The sequence below is a fragment of the Pseudophryne corroboree genome, chromosome 4, assembly GCF_028390025.1.
Source record: "Pseudophryne corroboree isolate aPseCor3 chromosome 4, aPseCor3.hap2, whole genome shotgun sequence".
Classification (NCBI taxonomy): Eukaryota; Metazoa; Chordata; class Amphibia; order Anura; family Myobatrachidae; genus Pseudophryne; species Pseudophryne corroboree.
Window position 1 is genome coordinate 486,408,678 of NC_086447.1, and position 20,607 is coordinate 486,429,284.

The window sequence follows — 20,607 nt, forward strand, 5'->3', positions numbered from 1 at the left end:
TATTTATTAAGTATTTTAAGAAGAATTTTGGACGGGCTGTATTGTCAAAATGATAAGGACCCTGAAATAGGTATATTTAAACACTAAATGACACTCTATATTATGGATATGGATATTTTTTTTTTAGTAAAGTGATCTGGGTAATGTCATTTTGAATATTAATTGGATATAGAACGATATTTTGATTTAAAAATCAATGGGTTCCTTTTATATTAGAAGTAGTATGTTAGATCGGTGCTACTAAATTCAAATACAAACGGTTACTTGTACAAACCTTAATATTGCAGGCTTGATTTTCACAACATACCGGTTGCCAACGGCAAATCCAACAATAATTGTTTTTGAAGTATCACATTGGTACGTATATGTTCCGTAATAAGAATGATTATGTCCTGTTTTTTGATTCAGTGCTATGTATGTCCATGCTGAGTGTTAAATTAATTTTTGTATTTATTTTGTATATTATAGTGTCAGATGGAACATGTAATATCTGTCACATTGTGTAATACATTTAGCAATAAGACAACATCATGACTACAATTTGGATATGTTAATACCCCTATATCCTCATAAAATGGTGTGGTTCTTTCAGATCATTATAATTGTGGGACCATACTACATTCGTACCGCTAATTGCATCTTATGAGTATACTGGCGACTTCTTTGGTACGTATATCAATTGCTCCATTAGATGACCACTTAACTGTAAATCACACTACTATAATCCAAATATTTAATTTAGATATCCAGATCCTTGGTATTTTGACCCCTGATGAAGTCCACTGGACGAAATGCATTGGCTTGTACTCCATAGGATTGAAGTCATCATGCATTCTCTTATTCGGTGTTGAATGAAAATTGGATTATAAATCATATACCCACAAATGATTGTAACATACATGTTTTTAATAAGTAATTGTGAATTGTCATTTTGGATGTGCTGGTGACAAAATGATTGACTGGGATCCAGTATTGTTTTATGAATAAATGTGTTCTTAGAAAATCTTGTGGTTATAAATATCTTGGAGATATTGTGTAGCTAAAATATTACCATAATTAGCTCCCTTGGGAACCCCCCCCCCCCCCCTTGTTAATTTATATCTGTGCACACTGACTAACAGAGGGTACTCCCAGAGGCTGGAGCTTACTAAACAGAGCAAAACTGGGGCTTGTTTTACATACATACATATATATATATATATATATATATACACATATATATATATACACTGCTCAAAAAAATAAAGGGAACACTAAAATAACACATCCTAGATCTGAATGAATGAAATATTCTTATTAAATACATTGTTCTTTACATAGTTGAAGGTCACACTCAAAATTAAAGTGGAAAAATACACCACAGGCTGATCCAACTTTGATGTAATGTCCTTAAAACAAGTCAAAATGAGGCCCAGTAGTGTGTTTGGCCTCCACGTGCCTGTATGACCTCCCTACAACACCTGGGCATGCTCCTGATGAGGTGGTGGATGGTCTCCTGAGGGATCTCCTCCCAGACCTGGACTAAAGCATCCGCCAACTCCTGGACAGTCTGTGGAGCAACGTGGTGTTGGTGGATGGAGCGAGACATGATGTCCCAGATGTGCTCAATTGGATTCGGGTCAGGGGAACGGGCGGGCCAGTCCATAGCATCAATGCCTTCGTCTTGCAGGAACTGCTGACACACTCCAGCCACATGATGTCTAGCATTGTCTTGCATTAGGAGGAACCCAGGGCCAACCGCACCAGCATATGGTCTCACAAGGGGTCTGAGGATCTCATCTCGGTACCTAATGGCAGTCAGGCTACCTCTGGCGAGCACATGGAGGGCTGTGGGCCCCCCAAAGAAATGCCACCCCACACCATTACTGACCCACTGCCAAACCGGTCATGCTGGAGGATGTTGCAGGCAGCAGAACGTTCTCCTTGGCATCTCCAGACTCTGTCACATCTGTCACATGTGCTCAGTGAGAACCTGCTTTCATCTGTGAAGAGCACAGGGCACCAGTGGCGAATTTGCCAATCTTGGTGTTCTCTGGCAAATGCCAAACATCCTGCACGGTGTTGGGCTGTAAGCACAACCCCCACCTGTGGACGTCAGGCCCTCACACCACCCTCATGGAGTCTGTTTCTGATCGTTTGAGTAGACACATGCACATTTGTGGCTTGCTGGAGGTCATTTTGCAGGGCTCTGGCAGTGCTCCTCCTGTTCCTCCTTGCACAAAGGCGGAGGTAGCGGTCCTGCTGCTGGGTTGTTACCCTCCTACGGCCTCCTCCACGTCTCCTGATGTACTGGCCTGTCTCATGGTAGCGCCTCCATGCTCTGGACACTACGCTGACAGACACAGCAAACCTTCTTGCCACAGCTCGCATTGATGTGCCATCCTGGATGAGCTGCACTACCTGAGCCACTTGTGTGGGTTGTAGGGAGGTCATACAGGCACGTGGAGGCCACACACACTACTGATCCTCCTTTTGACTTGTTTTAAGGACATTACATCAAAGTTGGATCAGCCTGTAGTGTGTTTTTCCACTTTAATTTTGAGTGTGATCCAAATCCAGACCTCCATGGGTTAATAAATTTGATTTCCATTGATAATTTTTGTGTGATTTTGTTGTCAGCACATTCAACTATGTAAAGAACAAAGTATTTAATAAAAATATTTAATTCACTCAGATCTAGGATGTCTTATTTTAGTGTTCCCTTTATTTTTTTGAGCAGTGCATATATATATATATATATATATATATATACACACACATATATATATATATATATATATATATACTTGCAAAGCAGTCGGCACTCCACAGCTCTATCCACAACTTGCTCCGTGCCAGGACAAAGTATTCACATAGATCCAAGAAAGAACGGCACTGGAGACAGCAATATGCAGAAATTTTGTATTCAAGGGCAACAGCCGTTTCAGGGCATCAGCCCATTCCTCAGGCCCAATACAAGGTAATATAAACAAACACACAAAGAACACTTACCCCCCTATATACCTCCGGAGCGCGCCAGCTGCCGCATCTCCTCCTCGCGTCCCTGCTTCCGGGTGCCGAGCCGCCAGGTCACTTCCGCCCGGCGCGTCACTGTTGCCATGGAGACCCAGCGCTTGCGTGTCAGCCAGGCCCAGCCGCACATCAGTTGGATATCAAAGGCCGCTCTCCCCGCTGGCAGGCGCTGTATGGAGGTGGACCGCTTGAGCGCCCCCTATATAATAAAAGACACAAACAAACACAATATACAAATAACATTAAGACAATGTGACATTCAAATAAAAACAATACCCATTGTGATATCATCATTGATAGATGGAGACAGCAAAATATGATCCCTGTACTAAAGGCCATCTCACATAGATAATTAACTACACTCAAAGGGGTCAGTTTAAAAAGATAGACCGTCCCCTACGGCATCCTCTATTTTATGGAACAGTGAACACATATCATAGTATCGCTGGTTGTTAGAATTCTATATAAACATATTCCAATTAATTTTATCATTGAGACCCCGGGGCCAGAAGGTATCCAACCTCATGATCCATCGGGTCTCTTTTTCTAATAACATCTTGGCCCTGTCACCTCCCCTCAAAGTAGCCGGCACATGTTCTATACCAAAATATTTTAAAGAATTGATGGTATGTTTAGCTGAATGAAAATGTCGGGCCACCGGTTGATCTACCGGTTTGTCCTCCATATATATATATATATATATATAAAAGAATGGGGTACCCAATAATGCTAAATGTGAGTCTAAAGCAGCACCTCTAGAAGAACCTCCGGTTAGCCAAGGTTCAAAAACATCATCAAATGCACATATTTGATTAATGGTATTGTTCACATACTTAATTGCAGTGGTATACAATAAAAGTTTCAAATACATTCAAGTAAAATTTATTCATAAAAATACAATAAAACATCAAGAGCATCAATAAGGTTTCACAAAGCTGTGTCTTCGGATTTATCCGATTTTACATTCAGTTTCTTTGTTGGTATAGATTCACTAAGTGACACAAATGCAGAAAGATAGATTGACCCAACGCGTTTCATCCCTTAATGGGACTTATTCAGGGGTACAGAAATTGGATGCTTAGACAATGAGGTGGGAATAACTTGATAAACCGTCTATACCTCTAATTGTACTGGTTGAGGTAGGTATATACAACCAGGTTATATCTGGTGTATTAGATTGCAACGCAATATGGCTTCATATCATGGCGTAATGGATTATATCTCAACAATGGTCTTAGTATGACCAATGGTAAATGGACAAATATCTATCACTGAACTGTTGTGGATGATGATCAACTTTCAGCATATAGAGCACTGGGCATAATATGCATAAAAATGATGATGTGTTCCTCTCAGAGTCCAGTGGATATATATATATATATATACAGCTAAAAGATGTATATATAACAGCTAAAAGATGCAACTAATATAGTAATCCGGCCAGCCGATAAAGGTGGGGCAATTGTTGTCCAAGACTGGTATGATTACGACCATGAAGTCATGAGACAACTCTCTGACACCACTACCTATGCACGGCTTAAAACCAATCCTGTGTCAGCTGTAAAAAATAAAATCGATGAGGCTATCAAAAGGGGCTTAGCACAAAGATGGATCACGGATGATTTAGCACAATATTTTACGGTTGAGCATCCACGATGCCCGATCATATATTTGTTGCCGAAAATCCATAAGACACTTACGAACCCTCCAGGACGGCCCATAATTGCCGCTGAAGGCTCTTTACTCCAACCACTAGCTATCTTTTTGGATAGCGTATTACAACCCATGGTCCATTCGATTCCTAGTTATCTGAAAGATACCGGAGACTTTTTGCAATGTGTGTCGGACATTAAGGATACCAGTGGAATTCTACTGGCGACCCTTGATGTCTGCTCGTTATACACAGTGACACCTCACTCTGAAGGAGTGGAAGTATTAAGACAAGCATTTGAGAGAACCCCCTGTGTTGGTTATCCCACTAAATTTTTGTCGGAACTAGTCGAGTTAGTGCTTACTAATAATCACTTTTTGTATAAAAAGGATTTTTACATGCAGACCTCAGGTACGGCAATGGGGTCCAATTTGGCCCCTGCGTATGCTAACTTATTTATGGCATGGTACGAAGCTACTCACATTTTTCCCCGATATGGCCAGAATACTGTCTTTTTTTGCAGATTTATTGACGATATTTTCTTATTATGGAGAGGTACACAGGTTGCATTTGAACAAATGGTCAATGATTTAAATTCACTGGCCAGCCCCATTTGGTTTACCGCCTCTTGTTCATACACAGAAATTAACTTTTTGGATGTCACCCTTATCAACACGGGGACACGGCTGACCACCACACTTTTCCGCAAACCCACTGATCGTAATCAGTTGTCACAGGCCACTAGCCATCATCCGCCTGCTTTAAAGGACAGTCTTCCCATTTCACAATACCTTAGGGTAATGAGATTGAATTCAGAAATGACATGCAGAAGTGAACAATGTGATGAGATCACTATACGATTTCAAGAGAGAGGTTACTCAAATAAACAGCTGCGTAGTTGTTTACAAAAAGCTGAACAGATCTTTATGGGCACAAGACCCAAGAAACAATCTCAGGAAAGTTCAGCTCAGATGAGAAAGGCATTACATCGCCACTGGCCTATCGTCCAAACAGACGACAGTCTGCCTTTTGGACAGATGGGAGCACCGATGATGGTGTACAGGAGAGGGGCCAATTTAAAACAAATCCTTATGAGACCTCGAGTGTTCCCTGAGGAAGCGAAGAGTAAGACCCCCTGGACCTCCTTGATGCGGGCCAAACCGGGGTGCTTCTCGTGTGGGGGTTGTACCACGTGTAGGTCCATGATTGTGGGACCCACGTTCACCCATCACCATACGAGAAAGGTGATTAGACTCAAATACCACTTGCATTGCCGCCTTGATTTCGTTATATATATATTAAAATGCCCGTGTGGTTTGTACTATGTCGGACTCACCACACGTGAATTCCGCGATCGGATGGCCAATCACAGGTCATCCATCCATACGGCGATACTCACAGGTCAGACAGATAAGCCGGTAGCACGCCATTTTTTGGAAGCCAGGCATCAAGTGGCAAGTCTGAAGTGCAAACTCATTGATTGGATTCCTCCGAATCCAACTGGAGGGGATCGCACTTTAGCTCTTCGACAGCGGGAGTGTTATTGGATCCACGCTCTGGATACGGTAGCACCTAGGGGCCTCAATGAGGCCAATCCATTAAACATATTTTTGTGATGGGTTGAACTCATTGAGGCATCAGAAAATGAATTCTTATTGTCTTGAAGATAAACAGGGTGGGAGCATGGAGCTCCATATTAATATAGGGATTGATGGTTTACCATGTACCCGTAGACCTCACATGCACAGGCATGTGTTTTTAATTTATATGTCACGGTTTGTATGTTGTTATGTATTATGTTTTGCTGTTCGGACCTTCTCTGTGATTGTCTCACTGGCCCCTTCGGGACCTATCCCATAGTACAGATCCTGTTTAAAAGTTTAAAAATTGAAATGGATATAATATCTACCGTGGAATTTAGACTAGTGTGTTTGATGTCTATGTTAAGGATGGGGACGCCTGATTATAGGTTGACCCATTATCAACGAATATCTCAAGTGTTTTAATGCTATTCCTAAATTCCTTATTATTGCATGTAAGTAGTTTTTCTGCATTCACAGATTTATAATATATTTGAGTGAGGTGGTCTTGATCGATTAGTATATTTAATCAACAGTCATCAGAAAGGGATTAGTGGAGTTTTGCTAAAGCGTTCCACCTCTATATGAGGAGGCACGCACAGTGCTGCACTCCCGTGTGTTGATACACACGGGAACACTAGTTCACCCATAGTGTCACTATTGAGACAGTCTCTGACTGCGTGCTGCCGAGCGTGTCCCCGCAGGCTGGCAATGGAATGCGTGATGATGCAGGGTTCGTGCGTCCCCGCTGACGAGCGGTGGAACGCACAGTGACGCACTTCCGGGAGTTGACACGCCCGGAAGTGGGACGAATTGAAAGGCGCTTGGTGTACAGCGCCTTTCTGATGAACTCGTTGTCTACATCTCACTTATGGTAATAACAGCAGTCTGTTTAGGGGATCTATGACTTAGTCTCTTGTTTGAGGGATCGTTAAAAGGAGTTATTTGGAGTTTGCTTCACCGGTAACAGTTACTTCCGGTAACTGAGGGCACTTCCGGTCCGGGGAGCTTAAATAGAGTTCACTGATAGTGAGGCAGCATGCAGCAGTACGTGCCAGCAGCTCCTGTCAGATGTAAGTACTTATATGCGTTTTTTATCCCTGAGTGAGGTTTCCATGATTGTGAATGTGATACTAGATACTTAAGCTATTGTTGTTTGGACAGATTGCTACTTGTAGCTGGACGGCTATAGTCGTTAGCCTCGCCACTGAAGCTGCTGCATCCATGCATCTAGGCCACCTGAGCCAGGTATTTTAATTAGCTCGGTATCACCATTAATTCTGTTGAATATGGTTAGATAGGCATTGGTTTGTAAATCATACACGGATTTATGGCTATATGTATTGGTTCTTTTTTGACAGTATGGATTTTTTCAAGTATGATTTTAAAATCACGTGACTTTGCGACCCTTGCAAGAGCTTGTGGTCCTCGAGGTATTTGTGAACACACTTCATCTGTACACCTTATTGAATGTTTTTATCACCTTAATGGTGGATATTGGTGGTGGATCTGTTTCTGTGAATTGGCCCCTATAGGGGCCGGTGAGGCTTACTGTTTGTAATTGTCATTACTGTCTATTTGCAGATTAATCTCATTTGTCAAAAGCATTGAATATGTGACACATTACATCACCTGTCTTGATAAAGGCCTGTGACCAGACCGAAACGTCGACAATAAAATAATGGTGATCTAAATGAGAAGCTGATACGAGAGTTTTCTTTGTGAGAGTGCACCTCCAAATCTTTGGAACTTTTGCGGTATATATATATATATATATATATATATACTGTATATCTCGATCATATTGTATAATTATCATTCATACAGTTACTTCATATCTTCCAGTGTGTATGCGGCTTAAGGATCACAAATCCCTGGTCTGCGTCAATCTTGTTGATCGATAATGGATCTGCATTTAATACAGAGAATTAATACAGAGAAGTAATGTAATATCAATCTTCTTAAGGATTGATATTATTTTGACACGTGCAGTTGGGGAGTCAGGGTTGGTTGTGCACATGTAGCTAAACTTAAAAGTCACGCATCTGCAGTAGCGTAAGGATTTTACTTGATTTTAGGATCAATCCAGCCGATACATCAAGTTCACTGTCAATCACCGCCAGCCGCTGCAGCATGTGTACGGGCGGTTGGCCGACCGCCCGCACACACACAGCGACGCGCCAATATATTGGTAGATATATTGGCCGTCGGCTGTGCTGCGGGGCCGACGCGATACATCTGTGAACGACGGAGTTCACAGACGTATCGGCCATACACACTGGCCGACGGACCCGCGATATATCGGTCGTTCAAGAGAACGGCCTATATATCGGCCAGTGTGTACGGGCCTTTACACATATAAGCATTGTGAATCCACACTTTTCCTAACTTTTATGTGATTGTTTTATTGAACTGTTATTTTGTGCAGTATGTTGTTTTGGCTATTGCTATGCTTTAAAGGTTTTGTATTCACATTTTGATTCTGAGTTGCATCATATGTTTACACACTGATAGTTAACAGGTGTACAGAGTGCAGATAAGTGCTGCATAATGTACTAACTGTGCTAAAAAAACATTGATAAATTAACCTATATGACTCGCCTTTACCAAAGTAAACAATAGTCAAGCATGATGCAAGACAGTTGCCTAGATTTCACATAGGTGAAGTATGATAGTGGAGAAAATATATTTTCAAAAATCAATTCATTCTGTATGTTTCCAAGGTATTATCCTTTTCTCAAATAGTGTTATATATGTTTTATTTTATCTACTATGACACATGCAGGTGTCTTTATCTCTGATTCAGTGCCACATTGCATAACAAGTAGTAGTCTGCATATGTGAAGGTTTTATGACATGAACGAGTGTCTTGGGCATGTCTGCACATGTCTGTACAGACAAATGGAATAAGTCCTATCTTGTCCACATAGCTACAGACTTAATTTCTTTCCAAAATACATAGTGGCCAGTAATAGTTTTGCTTAGGTTGGGCATTGCATAATAATGTAATAATATACCCTTCCTCTGAGACCTGTCAGGAGGTGGATACTAATAGAGCAGCAGTTTAAAAAGTATCACAGGATAAAGAACATGAAGGTGCTAGATAAGTTTCAGATGTCTAGGGGTTTAGGCATACAGTACCTGACAACATGACACTCTCCAGGAGGGACAGAATGCTTTGCTCCTGGACTTCTCTCTTAATTTAGGGTTGCCATCACCTGTGCTAAAACACCTTTCTTATCCATTAACCTGTTCAAAACACGTGCCGGCAAGCATATATTAAGAGAAAAGTTCAGAAGCAGAGCATTCTGTCCCTCCTGGAGAGGGTCATGTTGGGGGGTATGGTTCAGGCCCAAATGAATTAAGTGGTAAAGTGGAGATGGGAAGGAGTGATAAATGACCAGCCAACCAGCTCCTAAAGCTGAGCATACACTATACAATTATCTGGCAGATAATCTGCCAGATCTGGTAATGGATGAGTGCAAATGACAATTGATCATTTGCTCTCAAACACTGGAAAACGGATACAAAAAAGTTATTCATACAAATTGGTTAAATCATGGTTAAAATGCCAACTGAAATTTGCTCTCATCCGTTACCAGATTTTCATTCCAACCAGCCAGATCTGGTAGATAATTGTACAGTGTATGCCAAGCTTAACTTCCATGTCACAGGCTGTGTTTGAAAAATTACAGTTAAGATGGGCATACACTATACAATTATCTGGCAGATCTGGCTGGTTGGAATGAAAATCTGGTAATAGATGAGAGCAAATGACAATGGACCAGTTGCTCCCAAATACTGAAAAACGGACAAAACCTTTTGCACGGCTCAAAGCCGTGATTTAACCAACTTGCCTGAACATCAGGTTTTGTCCGTTTTCGACTGGGAGCAAATGGTCGATTGTCATTTGCTCTCATCCGTTACCAGATTTTCATTCCAACCAGCCAGATCTGGCAGATGATCTGCCAGATAATTAGTGTGTGTTCAGCTTACACTATACCCTGGGTCTTATTACTATGCTTCAGATTCTAATACTCGGTGCTTTCAATCATGTTTTTTACCGCTATTTAAAAGGGCAATGCTTTTACTAGCCATGTTTGCTAGTAAAATCATTGCCTTTTTCAATTTTGGGCATAAACACAATCACAACCACCTGGTTAGTAGAGGGGTACTTGCTTAGTAAATAAAAGAGGAGGCGAGTGGATGAAGCTGTTAGGTTACATTTAGAAGAAACTAATATAATTAGAGTTAGAATGAATTAGAATGTAAGAATTAGAAATAGCATTTGTATCCACAAAATACAGTATATCAGTAAATAGACTACCAACATTTAATATAACATTGACAGGGTGGGTACAGACTAGCACAATGTCAGGACGATTTGCCATCATCGCGTAGTGTGTATGCACTATAGCGATCTCCCGAGTGTTGCATGTGATATCTTCCAGTCAGCCGTTCTCCATGGCCAATCAGAAGATATTGCATGCAACATGGTGGAGTGTAATGAAGGACGGAACGAGACTCATTCTGTTGTTTATTACAGTACATCCGGCTAGTGTGTACCGGCAATCTGGCATGGTGCAGGACCCCAACCATCAGCCCAATTGCCGATCGTCCTAATGTGTACCCACCCTTACTATGATCCATAGGTCACAACACCTTCATCCATTAAAGAAAACTATTTTTTTCAGAAAACTGTTACATAACTTAATTCACTTGTCTCTTCAAACACTCTAGATTACACTGTAAAGGCCCGTACACACTGGTCGATATATTGGCCGTTCTCTTGAACGGCCGATATATCGCGGGACCGTCGGCCAGTGTGTACGGCCGATACGTCTGTGAACTCCGTCGTTCACAGACGTATCGCGTCGGCTGCGCAGCACAGCCGACGGCCAATATATCTACCGATATATTGGCGCGTCGCTGTGTGTGTACGGGGCGGTCGGCCGACCGCCCGTGCACATGCTGCGGCGGCCGGCGGTGATTGACAGCTGAACTGGGCGGGCGTGTGTACACGCCCGCCCAGTTCATGACGTCAGTCCCCGACGGAACGGCCAGTGTGTATGCACAGCACACTGCCCGATCCGTCCATAGATATATCTGCAGATCAACTGATCTGCAGATATATCTATTAGTGTGTACCCACCTTAATAGACAGTGGTGAGTTTCTTATATGAAGGGTACTGCATAAGTAATTTGGTTTAGCTCAACAAAATAAAAATGATTAGTTGGAAAATTTGCATGGCTTCTAAACAGCTACTGTTTGTAAAATGGAATTATATTACTTTCCAGACTGGCAAGGTAATGCCTTTAAGTGAGTAGAATGCAATGCAAATCATATTTGACAGTAATGTCTTCATCTGGTTATGTTACAATGCAACCCTTACGCTAGTGCCACATGGGCACTGTGTGCACCTGTTTAATTTAATCTTAGGAACTTGGCGTTCATTCATGATTTGCCTGCAAATAATAGGTCGCATAAAGGCCAAGTGCCTATCAAACAACCACTGATACTATCTGAAACCCTTGTAGACGTGGGTTTCTCTTATCTGAGCTGTGCTTATTGGACTATGGACAATAGGAATAGTATAGGGAATTACAAGTAATATTTTAAATAAATAAAATAAAGTTTTGTTTAAAAAACACAAAAATGATTGCACTCAGTTTTATGGGCAAACGCACAAATACGGCCAGCATGGTGACCCCTGCAGGGGGTGATCGGAGGAGTAGAGCTTGTTGCGGTCCTTAGTTGCGGATTAGGAGTGTGCGGGAAGTACAGGAACAAGATTTCATTTTGTGGGACAATAAATGAGATGAGGTGAGGGTGAATTTATATGTCATTCCCTGCTTTGCAAGAGGATGCATAATCTTTTTTTTTCATAGGGAAACTGAAGTCTCGGGAATTGGGTCTCTTACGCTTGCACTTGTGTGGGAAAGGACATGTGTAGGTGCACTTTGGCAAATGTTATAAAAGCTACAAACACCTAAGAGACATATTATAAAGACAATGCAGATGCCCCACTCTTATCTTTAATCTGAGACATAAAATAAGCTAAACTGAGAAGCAGTTTTGGAAATTAACATGGAAATGTTAATGGATAAATGGAACAGTCCTATAGAGGTAACAGGTTGTACTTTGATGTGATATTTTTACTATTTTCATCAAGTCCATTTTATGGAGGTTCTACTAATGCACAAAAGTAGGCAAGGATGGAATTTACTGTGGTGGCCCGAGACGCAGTGGGGCGATTCTCTGTGATGCATGGGACAGCTACACAAATTCACGACGTACTTCTCCAAAATACCAAGATTTTAGTGGGTCTTAAGTTATAGGGTAAAGCATTGCTACTAAGCAATTAAGTTTTCACATAACAACAATTTTGTAACAAACCAGTTTAAAATGTAAAAAAAAAATATGTAAATGCGTGTGATGCACGGGACTTTATGTTCACTTTCTGGAGATTCACTCAGTGGCGAATTGGCCATAGGCTTTACCAGGAAGATTCCGGTGGGGGCAACATGCCTTTGGGGGTCACCTGTCAATAAGGTTTATTTTTTCCAAGTGCCATGGGTGGGCTCAGCCAGAGGGGGGGTGGGGTGGGGTGGGGTGTATCCCCTGAGCCGGTGCACTGTACAATTGAATGATTTGGCCCAGTATCCAGCCACATTGTCACCATAGCCCCCATGCAGACAGCCAGATCTCTGTACCGCCCTGGCCATTGCAGAGACACACGTATCCTCTCAACCGCGGCCTCAAACCCTGCTCCAGAGAGCAGCTTCAGCCGGAATCCCAGCAGTGAAGAAAGCTTGCTAGAAGTTTGTGGCAGCTTCAGCCATGAGCCAGCATATCACAGGGGGCTTCCAGCACCCAGACCACCCTGTAATTAGCCAGCACACTGCAGGAGAGACCCCCATATAATCACCCCACCAAACAGACTGCATGGTTGAGTTTGTTAACGCTGCAGCCACCAACACCTAACCCTCCCACCCCATCCAGTACTGCATGCAGACCAGGGTCACCAAGTCCTGCCACCTGTAGCACGGCATCAACTACAACAACCAGGTGGACACCACCTGTTGGCAGAGCCAGGACATGCTGCCCAGGATCCAGTACCAGCACTCCATCAAGATGGTGAGTGCCAACTCCTGTACCTAGTACACACCTCCCCCTCTGCACCCTGTTGTACTGTATGTGGTCAGCAGGATCTGCATGGCACTGGGTGGCTGTGGTGGTGCCCTAAGGTGTCACGCTCAGCCTGGGGGCGCTTCCCCCTATACAGGGGGAAGCATGATCAGCCCTTTGCACAGCATATGGGGAAAACAATTGTTTTTGGGTGCGTTTAAGAAATAGGTGCAGAAGGGTGCAAGTGACGCATAAACTGTCTAAACCTATGCAAAGTATTGTGCATGCTGCCGAAATGGCAGTTTGGGTGCCCAAAAGCTGGACTTTTTGCAGGTTTCTGCTCGCAACCTAAAGAGGGTGTATGCAGAAGTAATGAGCATGGTATTCAGGCCCATTGGCACAAACAACTGATTAGCTCCCATCACTGTAAAGGGGACCTACAGGCGGCCAAAAACAATTGAAATCGCCCCTCAGTGTCCAGTGACAGGGAGGTAACTAGAGAGCTATGTTTCTTTTACTTTAAAAATAAGATTTTACTTACCGATAAATCTATTTCTCGTAGTCCGTAGTGGATGCTGGGACTCCGTAAGGACCATGGGGAATAGCGGCTCCGCAGGAGACAGGGCACAAGAATAAAAGCTTTAGGATCAGGTGGTGTGCACTGGCTCCTCCCCCTATGACCCTCCTCCAAGCCTCAGTTAGGATACTGTGCCCGGACGAGCGTACATAATAAGGAAGGATATTGAATCCCGGGTAAGACTCATACCAGCCACACCAATCACACCGTACAACTTGTGATCTGAACCCAGTTAACAGTATGATAACAACGAAGGAGCCTCTGAAAAGATGGCTCACAACAACAATAACCCGATTTAGTTAACAATAACTATGTACAAGTATTGCAGACAATCCGCACTTGGGATGGGCGCCCAGCATCCACTACGGACTACGAGAAATAGATTTATCGGTAAGTAAAATCTTATTTTCTCTGACGTCCTAGTGGATGCTGGGACTCCGTAAGGACCATGGGGATTATACCAAAGCTCCCAAACGGGCGGGAGAGTGCGGATGACTCTGCAGCACCGAATGAGAGAACTCCAGGTCCTCCTCAGCCAGGGTATCAAATTTGTAGAATTTAGCAAACGTGTTTGCCCCTGACCAAGTAGCTGCTCGGCAAAGTTGTAAAGCCGAGACCCCTCGGGCAGCCGCCCAAGATGAGCCCACTTTCCTTGTGGAATGGGCTTTCACAGATTTTGGCTGTGGCAGGCCTGCCACAGAATGTGCAAGCTGAATTGTACTACAAATCCAACGAGCAATAGTCTGCTTAGAAGCAGGAGCACCCAGCTTGTTGGGTGCATACAGGATAAACAGCGAGTCAGACTTTCTGACTCCCGCCGTCCTGGAAACATATATTTTCAGGGCCCTGACAACGTCAAGTAACTTGGAGTCCTCCAAGTCCCTAGTAGCCGCAGGCACCACAATAGGTTGGTTCATGTGAAAGGCAGAAACCACCTTAGGGAGAAATTGAGGACGAGTCCTCAATTCTGCCCTGTCAGAATGAAAAATTAAGTAAGGGCTTTTATATGATAAAGCCGCCAATTCTGACACACGCCTGGCTGAAGCCAGGGCTAACAGCATCGTCACCTTCCATGTGAGATATTTTAAGTCCACAGTGGTGAGTGGTTCAAACCAATGTGACTTAAGGAACCTCAAAACAACATTGAGATCCCAAGGTGCCACTGGAGGCACAAAAGGAGGTTGTATATGCAGTACCCCTTTTACAAATGTCTGAACTTCAGGTACTGAAGCCAGTTCTTTCTGGAAGAAAATCGACAGGGCCGAAATTTGAACCTTAATGGACCCTAATTTTAGGCCCATAGACAGTCCTTTTTGCAGGAAATGGAGGAAACGACCCAGTTGAAATTCCTCTGTAGGGGCCTTCTTGGCCTCACACCACGCAACATATTTTCGCCAAATGCGGTGATAATGTTTTGCGGTTACATCCTTCCTGGCTTTGACCAGGGTAGGGATGACTTCATCTGGAATGCCTTTTTCCTTCAGGATCCGGCGTTCAACCGCCATGCCGTCAAACGCAGCCGCGGTAAGTCTTGGAACAGACAAGGCCCCTGTTGGAGCAGGTCCTTTCTTAGAGGCAGAGGCCACGGGTCTTCCGTGAGCATCTCTTGAAGTTCCGGGTACCAAGTCCTTCTTGGCCAATCCGGAACCACGAGTATCGTTCTTACTCCTCTCCTTCTTATGATTCTCAGTACTTTTGGTATGAGAGGCAGAGGAGGGAACACATACACTGACTGGTACACCCACGGTGTCACCAGAGCGTCCACCGCTATTGCCTGAGGGTCCCTTGACCTGGCGCAATATCTGTCTAGTTTTTTGTTTAGACGTGACGCCATCATGTCCACCTTTGGTTTTTCCCAACGGTTTACAATCAGGTGGAAGACTTCTGGGTGAAGTCCCCACTCTCCCGGGTGAAGGTCGTGTCTGCTGAGGAAGTCTGCTTCCCAGTTGTCCACTCCCGGAATGAACACTGCTGACAGAGCTATCACATGATTTTCCGCCCAGCGAAGAATCCTTGCAGCTTCTGCCATTGCCCTCCTGCTTCTCGTGCCGCCCTGTCTGTTTACGTGGGCGACTGACGTGATGTTGTCCGATTGGATCAATACCGCCTGACCCTGAAGCACGGGTTTCGCTTGACTTAGGGCATTGTAAATGGCCCTTAGTTCCAGAATGTTTATATGAAGAGATGTTTCCATGCTTGACCACAAGCCCTGGAAATTTTTTCCCTGTGTGACTGCCCCCCAGCCTCTCAGGCTGGCGTCCGTGGTCACCAGGACCCAATCCTGAATGCCAAATCTGCGGCCCTCTAGTAGATGAGCACTCTGCAGCCACCACAGAAGAGACACCCTTGTCCTTGTCGACAGGGTTATCCGCTGATGCATCTGAAGATGCGATCCGGACCATTTGTCCAGTAGATCCCACTGAAACGTTCTTGCATGGAATCTTCCGAATGGAATCGCTTCGTAAGAAGCCACCATTTTTCCCAGGACCCTCGTGCACTGATGCACTGACACCTGGCCTGGTTTTAGGAGGTTCCTGACTAGCTCGGATAACTCCCTGGCCTTCTCCTCCGGGAGAAACACCTTTTTCTGGACTGTGTCCAGAATCATTCCTAGGAACAGTAGACGTGTCGTTGGAATCAGCTGCGATTTTGGAATATTTAGGATCCACCCGTGCTGACGTAACACTACCTGAGATAGTGCTACTCCGACTTCTAACTGTTCCCTGGACCTTGCCCTTATCAGGAGATCGTCCAAGTAAGGGATAATTAAGATGCCTTTTCTTCGAAGAAGAATCATCATTTCGGCCATTACCTTGGTAAAGACCCGAGGTGCCGTGGACAACCCAAACGGCAGCGTCTGAAACTGATAATGACAGTTTTGTACTATAAACCTGAGGTGCCCTTGGTGAGACGGGTAGATTGGGACGTGGAGATAAGCATCCTTGATGTCCAGAGACACCATATCCAGGTTTGCTATCACCGCTCTGAGTGATTCCATCTTGAATTTGAACCTCTTTATGTAAGTGTTCAGGGATTTTAGATTTAAAATTGGTCTCACCGAGCCGTCCGGCTTCGGTACCACAAACACCGTGGAATAAAACCCCTTTCCCTGTTGTAGGAGGGGTACCTTGACTATCACCTGCTGGGAATACAGCTTGTGAATGGCTTCCAAAACTGCCTCCCTGTCGGAGGGAGACTTTGGTAGAGCAGACTTCAGGAACCGGCGAGGGGGAAACGCCTCGAATTCCAGTTTGTACCCCTGCGATACCACCTGTAGAATCCAGGGGTCCACTTGCGAGTGAGCCCACTGCGCGTTGAAATTCTTGAGACGGGCCCCCACCATGTCTGAGTCTGCTTGTAAAGCCCCAGCGTCATGCTGAAGACTTGGCAGAAGCAGGGGAGGGCTTCTGCTCCTGGGAAGCGGCTGCATGGTGCAGTCTTTTTCCCCTTCCTCTGCCCCGCGGCAGGAAGGAATGGCCTTTAGCTCGCTTGTACTTATGGGAACGAAAGGACTGAGTTTGAAAAGACGGTGTCTTTTTCTGCTGATGTGAAGTGACCTGGGGTAAAAAGGTGGATTTTCCAGCCGTTGCCGTGGCCACCAGGTCCGATAGACCAGCCCCAAATAACTCCTCCCCTTTATACGGCAATACTTCCATATGTCGTTTGGAATCCGCATCGCCTGACCACTGTCGCGTCCATAACGCTCTTCTGGCAGAAATGGACATAGCACTTACTCTTGATGCCAGGGTGCAAATATCCCTCTGTGCATCACGCATATATAGTAATGCATCCTTCAAATGCTCTATAGTTAACAGTATATTGTCCCTATCCAGGGTATCAATATTTTCAGTCAGGGAATCCGACCACGCGACGCCAGCACTGCACATCCAGGCTGAAGCGATTGCTGGTCGCAGTATAACACCAGTATGTGTGTATATACTTTTAAGAATATTTTCCAGCCTTCTATCTGCTGGTTCTTTGAGGGTGGCCGTATCAGGAGACGGTAACGCTACTTGTTTAGATAAACGTGTGAGCGCCTTATCTACCCTAGGGGGTGTTTCCCAACGTGTCCTAACCTCTAACGGGAAAGGATATAGTGCCAATAATTTTTTAGAAATTAGCAGTTTTTTGTCGGGGGAAACCCACGCTTTATCACACACCTCATTTAACTCATCTGACTCAGGGAAAACTATTGGTAGTTTTTTCACACCCCACATAATACCCTTCTTTGTGGTACTTGTAGTGTCAGAAATGTTCAATGCTTCCTTCATTGCCGTGATCATGTAACGTGTGGCCCTACTGGACATTACGTTTGTCTCCTCACCGTCGACACTAGACTCAGTATCTGTGTCTGGATCTGTGTCGACCCACTGAGGTAACGGGCGTTTTAGGGCCCCTGACGGTGTCTGAGACGCCTGGACAGGCACTAATTGATTTGCCGGCTGTCTCATGTCATCAACCGTTCTTTGCAAAGTGCTGACATTATCACTTAATTCTTTAAATACGATCATCCAGTCAGGTGTCGACTCCCTAGGGGGTGACATCACTAACCCAGGCAATTGCTCCGCCTCCACATCATTTTCCTCCTCATACATGTCGACACACACGTACCGACACACAGCACACACACCGGGAATGCTCTGATAGAGGACAGGACCCCACAAGCCCTTTGGAGAGACAGAGGGAGAGTCTGCCAGCACACACCAAGCGCTATATATATATATATATATACAGGGATAACCTTATATAAGTGTTATTCCCTTATAGCTGCTGTTTATATAGTTTTTAGCTGCCAATAGTGCCCCCTCTTCTCTTTTTTACCCTGATTCAGTAGCAAGTCTGCAGGGGAGAGTCAGGGAGCCGTCCTTCCAGCGGAGCTGTGAGGGAAAATGGCGCTTGTGTGCTGAGGAGATAGGCTCCGCCCCTTCACGACGTCCTTATCTCCCGCTTTTTCTGTAAAAAATGGCAGGGGTTAAAATACATCCATATAGCCCCAGAGCTATATGTGATGTATTCTTTAGCCAATCTAAGGTATATCATGTTATATTGCGTCTCAGGGCGCTCCCCCCCAGCGCCCTGCACCCTCAGTGACCGGAGTGTGAAGTGTGCTGAGAGCAATGGCGCACAGCTGCGGTGCTGTGCGCTACCTTAGTCTGAAGACAGGATCGTCTTCTGCCGCCGATTTCACCGGACCTCTTCGCTCTTCTGGCTCTGTAAGGGGGCCGGCGGCGCGGCTCCGGGACCCATCCAGGCTGAACCTGTGATCGTCCCTCTGGAGCTAATGTCCAGTAGCCTAAGAAACCCGATCCACTCTGCACGCAGGTGAGTCCGTTTCTTCTCCCCTTAGTCCCACGATGCAGTGAGCCTGTTGCCAGCAGGACTCACTGAAAATAAAAAACCTAAAATATACTTTTATTCTAAGCAGCTCAGGAGAGCCACCTAGCCTGCACCCTTCTCGTTCGGGCACAAAAATCTAACTGAGGCTTGGAGGAGGGTCATAGGGGGAGGAGCCAGTGCACACCACCTGATCCTAAAGCTTTTATTCTTGTGCCCTGTCTCCTGCGGAGCCGCTATTCCCCATGGTCCTTACGGAGTCCCAGCATCCACTAGGACGTCAGAGAAAATGGAATAGACTGACAACATTTCCTCATTCTAGCAGAATGACCAGTGGCGTAAGTTCGTCACAGTTGCCCGGAGGATACCAATTGCCCCCCCCTTTATATTTAGATAAATATATGTACTGTATGTATGTGTGCATATATGTATGTGTGTGTTTGTGTGTGTGCATGGAGTGTTCTGAATTTTTTTATATACTGTATATATACATTTCATTGTCTTTTATTTTAAATCACACATTTCTTAGCAGTCATACCCAGGATTAGAACACACTGACAGCAGACACTTTACTGATGGAGCTATTTGCTCCAGTACAGGAAGCATGAGAATTGTAACTATATGAAGTTATGTGTAATTGTCAGAGAAGTAACTCTGAAGAAGAGCCCCCCTTCAGAGCAGGAGCCCGGCGGCAGATGACTCCGTTGCCTCCCAGAGTTCTGCCTCTGAGGATGACCATACTAGATAGGCCCTATTAGGCAGCAACCATCATGTTACTACATAGGTAGTGCTTTAACCAGTATGAATTCAGAGACAATATAATTCCCTTTTAACAATAAGAAATAAATGTGAAACAGTAAATTATATTTCAGTAGAAAAAGTAACAGTTTTTTTAAAATGTTGAAGTGGACACAGTCAGGGAGATTGGCTGCACCAGGTAGATTTGTAGCCACTATATACATATAATGGGCTAATTTATAAATCACAAAATATATTTATCTGCATAACTTTATATTCATGCAAGTATGCCGATTTGTCCACCAAGTGCATTTCACAATGCATGCCCACTTCTGATGTTTGTCCTTGAAAGAACATTCCATGGAAACCGGTAGAATGTTACTTGTCAGTCCAAACTACTGCCTAAAACATAAGTGCATGACATCACACAACAGAGAGCAATAGCTTCAGCTCTGTACAGACACACTGGCCAGTAGTGACTCCAATGTAAACACTACAGCAGAGCAGAAACATGCAGTAATGCAGCAGTGAAGGGGTGTGTGCTGTGTGCACCCCCTCCCCCCGTCACAGCCTCCTCCCAGTAGGC

General features: G+C 44.4%; 1 long non-coding RNA gene across 3 annotated transcripts in view; it reads right to left on the reverse strand.

Moving 5' to 3' along the window:
• The window catches only part of LOC134909811 (uncharacterized), a 317,263-nt gene that overhangs the window by 296,515 nt on the left and 141 nt on the right, over positions 1–20,607 (reverse strand). For all 3 annotated transcript variants that reach the window (XR_010176036.1, XR_010176034.1, XR_010176035.1), the window contains exon 2: positions 2,992–3,211. This is a non-coding gene — a long non-coding RNA (uncharacterized LOC134909811). The remainder of the gene's footprint in view (positions 1–2,991; positions 3,212–20,607) is intronic.